At 36.5% G+C, this 8,046-nt stretch overlaps 1 protein-coding gene across 1 annotated transcript in view; it reads right to left on the reverse strand.

Annotated features, from left to right (window-relative positions):
- LOC107557024 (neurexin-2-like) overlaps positions 1 to 7,083 on the reverse strand; it is a gene marked incomplete at its 3' end in the record, with an annotated part of 379,214 nt that extends 372,131 nt beyond the window's left edge. The window contains exon 1 of the mRNA XM_016240325.1: positions 6,797 to 7,083. The remainder of the gene's footprint in view (positions 1 to 6,796) is intronic.
- Positions 7,084 to 8,046: the final 963 nt, after the last annotated feature.

Raw genomic sequence — 8,046 nt, forward strand, 5'->3', positions numbered from 1 at the left:
TATATATATATATATATATATATATATATATATGTGTGTTTTGCTTAGTTATATGTTAGATATAGTTTCATTTATTAAATCCCTTATATTCACAATTGATTGCCTCTGTGTGCTGCTCACAATTCGAAGTTACTGAATGTTTGATCCCTTGCTAGATGCTAAATTAATGCTAGTACTGTATGCAGGAACGTGATTCTTTCTTGGCCAGGAAAATAATCTTTCCTTGAATTGATGAATGATTATATTGTCTGCTCGGTGGACGGACAGATCAAATAATTGTAATATTGATTCTGCTACAGTTAATTCTAAGATCTAATCTAAATATTTATTATTAAATCATAACCAGTTATAATTAGCCATAAATATTTCCATTTTGAGCTGATTTACTACAATAATGTAATATTTTTTAAATGTTTTATTTTAACTTGTTATTTAAAATGTTTTAAATGCAATGTTAAAATGATGGTAATTTGAATGATAAAATCATGTTTTTCTTTTTTTTTGTCTGTCGTGTAATCGACTATTGTTTTCAGTGTTGACTAGTAGGAGCTGTACCGTTTAGTCGACTAGACCCGCACATCCCTAGTCTGAACAAAGTTTGGGCTGATTTCTAGACCGCCTAGTGACTTAAGAGACACAACCAATTAGCTATGAGCTCACACAGACACAGTCATGTGACTCAGCTCAGCACAAGGGCTTTTCCTTGATGCCAAACCTTCATCATAAACACTGCAGAATACAAGACAAATAAGTGAGCTCAACCATACAGAGGGGCAGCTCCTCCGGAGCGCTAGGCATGCAGCCTTCTTCCCAGACATCAGTGAAACACTCTGAAGCTGTGGATGCCTGGCCTCCCTTAGGGTGGATCATTCCTTCACCCTCCACAGCATCAATAGACATCCGTCCGCACTGAAAGGGAGACTGTACATGTATTGCACATCAAGGATCTGTCCATGCAAGAAGTGCTGAAAAGCGAGACAGCCAAATAGCAGGAGTCTGGCGAGTGAGTCAGAAAGCAAACGGAGACCAGGCCTGATTCTTTCTGTAGCTCTTTTTAGTATGTGTTCCTGTGACTGCGATGGGATGGATCTGTGTCACATGTTATCAAGAACTAATGATAGCCTGCAGCAACACTATAAAGATGAAAAGACTTTCAATGTAGCCAATATGCTAAGGAGATATCATAGGGCTGTATAATAATGTACACACACAAAAGAAAACTGTTGTAGAGGTTAGGGCTAAACGGATCCACATCTGTTACAAATCTGGACAATATTGTGTCTCATGTTATGGCTGTTATTAAAATGACATACTATGTTGTCTTAATAAATAAATACAAGACTTAAAACGTAAAAACATAAAAAGTGAATTTAGGCATCACAGCATTATATACATATTCATTTTGAGAAAAAGTTACATTTTCTCAAAATCTTTCGTTAAAGACAATGTCATTGAATTGGTAGTGTTTTTAGAGAGTTAGGTCTTTTTTAAAAAGAAAAAAAGTTAAATAAACTAAAATAGGAGATAAGAGCATTTGCAATTTAATTAAAGACAATGTCATTGAATTGGTAGTGTTTTTAGAGAGTTAGGTCTTTTTTAAAAAGAAAAAAGTTAAATAAACTAAAATAGGAGATAAGAGCATTTGCAATTTAATTTCCATGTTATTCATATTTTGTATTTAATTTATCAGGATCATCACCTTGGTCCTAGGACAAATAGCCTATCAACCAAAATGGATTTAAAAATATATGTATATATAAATAAAAAGCCAGATAACTGATATGGTACTAATATATTGTGCATCCCTACTCATTGTAATTATCATTACTAATAATACAATTAATTAACAAAATAATTCAAAAAGAAAAAGTTTGGGGAGAAATTGCATGGCATATTGTATACTCAAATAAATCAATAAACAATGTAATTGAATCTAAATCTAAAGAGAATTGGGAAATCAGTATCAACACCTAAAAAAAAAAAAAAGTTAAAATATATAAATAATTAAAATGAACAACAAGTGTAGTAGGGATGTAACAGTATGAACATTTCTTATCATTATTATAGTGACCAAAATGATCATGTTATCAGTATTATCTGGGTATTGTTAAAATGTGCTGGAGATGTTAAAAAAAGTACCGACACATAAATCACTTCACCAAGTTTTATATTTAAAAATAAACAAACAACAATAAAATGACTTTTTGTTTGCATAATCACTAAAACAATAACATTACCAATGATGTTTGGATTTTCAATGACAACAGTTTAATAGCATGTTGAAATATCTAATGTAAGTGTTCAAATAAAGCTTTGAAAAAGTTTCATAAAAAGGTAAACCTCACATTTCAGCCTTTAAATAAAGAAAAGTTATGTCAAAATGATAATTGATTAATAAATTATTTTATGTATTTTATCTGCTCCATAAATAATTCTAGATCACTTATTTGAATTGTTTAAATGTGTAGAATCCACATAAGCTTGTTTTTCCATCAACCATTTCTGAAGACAGTCAGAACCTTCAGAGGTACATTCATATAATTAATTCATTCATATATTCATTTGTATAATTCCCTTAGCACTCTTTTAAAACCTCCCATCTTTTCCACCCTGTTTTCACTCAAAACGAAACTACTCTGCATGCTGTGCGCAGGTGAGACGGTTACTGAAAACTGTGCTTTATGCTGGACAGTATTTATTTATCGTGAGTTGTTCAAATCGCGGTAATCTAATACAGTTTTAATGATAATTAAAAGATGAAACGGTAATACTAACCGTGGGGAATTTTATCATGATTTATCGTCAAACCGGTAATCGTTACATCCCTAAAGTGTAGACTTAAATAGTATGCTATAATTGACACTTCACATCGGCAGCCGTAATAGTAATCTCAATTAAAAATTATGCAGTCCTAATGTATCATACAGCATGTTTTCCTTTTGTTTTGTGCTCATCTCGCATTAATAATTAAATAAAAGTATAGATCATCATGCAGCTTAGTAAGTCTAATTCACACCCAGCATGAGCATTACAATGGAAGACATCATGAGGCAATGTTATGATGAACTATCATCATGCTAATTGCAAAATGCTTTAAAAAGTAATTAATTAAGCAGCATGCAAACAATCTGACAACTTGTCAGTTACCCAACACTGGGTCACTGTGCGAGCTGCACCAGGCAAAATTCTATCATAACACGACTAACTGTGGCAATTCCTTTCAAAACGGTTCCTCATACACAGACGCCAAAGGACAGCACAGAAGGACGAAGAATAAAAAAAAAACAGCACGCTCACAAACCAGCCAGCCAACCTTCGTGTGTACAGACAGGGGAGCAAAAAAAAAAAAAGGAACACCACCTGTCCATCAGGAAAGCCACCAGCTTTCCTTCCTCCCCCTCCTTTCTCGGTATCACTGAGCCCAATGACGGCCAGAGATACTCCTTATCAGCTGGTGAGATGAGATTTAGTTCCAGGCCTAACACTCATAGGAGGCTATTGATAATGCTGGTCCCCCCTTCTGCTCTCCTCTCATTCTCCTGAAGTGGGACCTGCCTCGCCTGGCAAAATCCAAACCGCAACCATGACAGCAACTGCGAAACTGATTTCGAATCAGTGCAACAGGGTGACATACCGTGTTCCAGCTATGGATGAATAAGATGAGCCATGCAAAACCCTGATGTGCATTCTGGCAGTGGGCATCCCCTTAGTGAAATCCCTTTTTCCCTACTGCTACCTGGAAGGAAAGCTAGGTCAAGCTCCTGGTGATGGGTGGTGATGTTGTTTTGACATCCTTGCTACTGCATAGCTGAATGAATAATCAATGGTGCTTGAAAACAGAATGCATTAGATTTTTTTTCTTATTATTATAGCACGTTTTAAAAATCCTCATGAAACTTTCATGGTTTATAGGTACAAAGCTGGAAATGGCACAGACCGGCTAACATGTTCAAAGCAGTGTTTTCCATTACTGACCCATATCCCCATGGCTAGGAATCATTTAATGGTCTTCATGCACAGAGCAAAACCATCTGCATCTTTGTGTCCACATTTTTATAGCCTCACAAATGGTTGCATACAGCTGTCGAACCTACCTATTATGCTGACAGACAGCAACTATTATGTGATATTGATTGCTCAGGCCTTTCAATAATAGCAGTCCTGTCGATTTGATCAACCTAAGAACTGGAGTTTGTCTAGGGGGTCTCATAAGTCTGAATATAGCCTACATTTATCAAGGCTCAATTTGACTGAATCACCTAAGCAGTTACTACACAAGGGACTCGTATGCAATTAGTGGTGTTAATCATATACTAATAATAAACAGTGAATTTAATTACATCCATGGTTTATTGTCATCCCCAGCTAGTGCTACTGGATTTTCACACACCAGAGCCCAGAAAGATTTATCTGACACCAGCTCACAATCGAGTTATCCTCAGTTCTTCAGCCCTGGCAGCCCTGCCACAGAACAGTTGGTGATAGAGCTAATAGAGGGTTGCAACATGGCAACGGCAGAAAAAGACAACAGATGTTCAAGAGGGCGATACAAAAAGGATTAAAACATAGTGTTTTGGTGGCTTCATTCTTTAGATGTGCTGACTAGGGTTGCAAAAAGGTGGAAAATTTCCAGTAAATTCTGGAAATATTCCAGAAATTTTGGAAACTTTCCAGGATTTTTTTTAATATTCCAGGGATTTTTGGAAAGTTTCCCGGGAAATTTCCCGGAAATGTTCCATCCCTTTGCAACCCTAGTAGTGCTGCTGACATCCATTAAAGCCGACCAATGAATAGGAGGCTATTAGTGCAGGTAAATTTGATTGTCATATACTCACTCTCATGTTCAAAACCTTTACAGATTTCTTGCAGTGTAACACAATTGGAAACATGTCGAAGAAGACAAAAAAGATGCAATAAATAAATAAATCTGTCAATCAATCACAATATAAGTATCATAAGCAACATTTTACAATAAGATTGCATTTGTTAACATGAACTAACAATGAAAAACACTTGTAAAACATTTATTAGTCTTAGGTTATAATGTTAATTTTAACACATGTTATTGCTAATATATTAATAAAGTCAAAAGTTGCATCTTAATATTTAATGGACCTGGTCTAACATGAACTAACAATGAACAGTTGTATTTATATTAACTGATATTAACAAAAGATAATAAATGGTGTACCAAATGTATAGCTCATTGTTAGTTAATGCATTAAGTCATGTTACCTAATAGAACACTATTTTCACAATTAATTAATTAATGCATGTTACTGTAAAATAGTCAAGTCTACAGGAACAGACCAAAATTTAACTTGAACTGTATGAAATATTTACCACATACAGTGCTTTTTAGATAAGCAGCATTCTCCAATGATTTGTGAACAAATAACTTGTTTGAGTCTGATCTTCTAGATTAATCTGTTGATCCAGTTCACAAAACTAGCCTGAATGATGTGTTCACAAACCAGACAGATCTGCTACTCATGTTCAACTGGGGAGAATGTTACCTAATAGAACACTATTTTCACAATTAATTAATTAATTAATGCATGTTACTGTAAAATAGTCAAGTCTACATTTCAAGTCTTCAGGAACAGACCAAAATTTAACTTGAACTGTATGAAATATTTACCACATACAGTGCTTTTTAGATAAGCAGCATTCTCCAATGATTTGTGAACAAATAACTTGTTTGAGTCTGATCTTCTAGATTAATCTGTTGATCCAGTTCACAAAACTAGCCTGAATGATGTGTTCACAAACCAGACAGATCTGCTACTCATGTTCAACTGGGGAGGACTATCACTAAAAACAACTGAAATTCCAGTTTGTTCATCAGTGAAACACTTGCACAAGTCATGATTCTTATGATTTTCATGATCCTTTTTGGTCATTTCAAGCCATTTGTTAAGCTTAATATCTTCAGTCACGATGCACTGTCATCACATGGACAAAGGTGACCGGGAAATCACTAAATATGCCTTCCACAAAAGGAAGAAAATCGTTTGGGTTTGGAACAACATGAGAGTAAATAATGACAGCATACATTTGAGTAGCCTGCGAACTATTTTAATGCGACTTACAGCCATAAAAATATTATGTGATGAACTGGACTCCCTGAACTCGTAAATGACGATGCACAAAAGAGGCTGAATCTTCTCAAAACATTATGTCCAGAAACACTCTCACAGGCCTCGGCTGTCAATTCAAGTCATCCAAACAATTTATTCAGACCATTTGTTTACATGTAGCCAGTTCTTGGTTAAGTTGGTTAAAAGGTCAGAAGGACATACCCTCTGAAAATTCGTTCAACGAAAGCAACCATTTTATCAACAACAGCCGCTTATCTAAACAAAAGGCTGTTTTATTCCCACGGCTTTTCCATTTCTCTCTCTCTCTCTCTCTCTCTCTCTCTCTCTCTCTCTCTCTCTCTCTCTCTCTCTCTCTCTCTCTCTCTCTCTCTCTCTCTCTCTCTCTCTCTCTCTCTCTCTCTCTCTCTCGTGCATCTGAGAGCCGCACATGGCATGACTCGAAAGGGGGCAAATCAATACACACAGCGCCCGTTAGTAACGCTACGCTGGCACGCAGGTGTTCAAACCATTACCAATGAGGGGCATGTAAAAAGCCACACTTCCGAGGGCTTTACAGTAACACAGAACAGACAACATCTTCGCTTATGAGTCAACACCATCCGTTTACTTCCCCAGCCCCGCGCATCACCTGCATTCCTGAAAACACATATTCTGATGACAAAAGCATCTGCAGAGACACACAGAAGTGCTCTTACCTGTGCTTGTGGCTGAAAGTGAGCGCGCTTTATCCCCACTTCTCACTGTAAATTGTTCGTTTGTCTTTTGTATAGTCCAGAGACGCGAAATGCTGCGTTCGCCCTCCCCTTTCACTGCCGTACAGTCGACGGCCGCGTGAGCGCGTCAAGCCGCTCAACCTGCATGAAACGCCACAGCAGATCTGCGGCTCTATGCGCTTTCTCCCGGTAACGTAGCGGTTATGGGCGCGGTCAGTGGAACACCTCACCAATCATCCCGCGCGGCCACTTCGCCTTCCAGCCTCACCGACGACATGATGACTGCGGCACCGCTGTCTCAATGTGACTTACTTTATCAAAATCTGGACCACCGACTATGTCCAGTAAACCAGGGGTTCCCAACCTTTACGGTCTGCCGAAACACTCAAATATATGCTTTAAACACTCTCTGGAATTAAAAACAGGCTTCTTATCGCTCAATAAATATTATGAATAATACAATCAAAGCCTTAAGTTTTTGTATTCATTCATTTTATGTATTTATTTATTTTACATTATTGGTTTAATATTATATTCCATTTAAACACTTTTATTACACGGCGATGGAATAGGCCACTGATTGGTAAATCTGAGGTTTTAAGTCAAATATTTATTCAAAACAATTATTGTAGTTCATGGCAATACGAATAGCCTATTGATTGGTTGATGTACCTTTTGCGTCAGGTGTGTATAGTTGCAATAGCTACGGGCTGAATGAACATCAGATCATTTGTTTTGTCGATGTATCACAGTCTCACAAAACCCCTGCAGTCACATCAGGAACCACTAGGGCGTTTAGAGCTTTACAAATTCCTGCACTTTCTTATTACTCGGAATACTTGATTTTGGTTGTCTCTTCATTACAAGTAAGATCAATTAATTTCAGCTCAAGTCAATATTTCATGTGTATATTATTATTATAATTATTATTCATAGCTGTGTGAATTTTTTTGCGATAATGACTGAATGTAGGCTACATTACATAACTTTTCAATGTATTATAATTAACCTGCAGTTATGAACATTATAACCTAGGGCGTGTAGGGATTTTTATAAAGATTGTTACATATTTCTGTACTTTCATAATGTACTGAATTCAGTAAAGGACTTGCTTCTCGACAGTTGATGAAGTACTTTCTTTAGGCATGCAGGCGTGTAGTATAAATACCTTCCTGGACATACAACATCTGCCTTTTGGTATTGTTCTGTGACCTGTATGATCTTTGACCTAT

Source organism: Sinocyclocheilus grahami, unplaced genomic scaffold (assembly GCF_001515645.1).
Source record: "Sinocyclocheilus grahami isolate Dianchi unplaced genomic scaffold, SAMN03320097.WGS_v1.1 scaffold588.1, whole genome shotgun sequence".
NCBI lineage: Eukaryota > Metazoa > Chordata > Actinopteri > Cypriniformes > Cyprinidae > Sinocyclocheilus > Sinocyclocheilus grahami.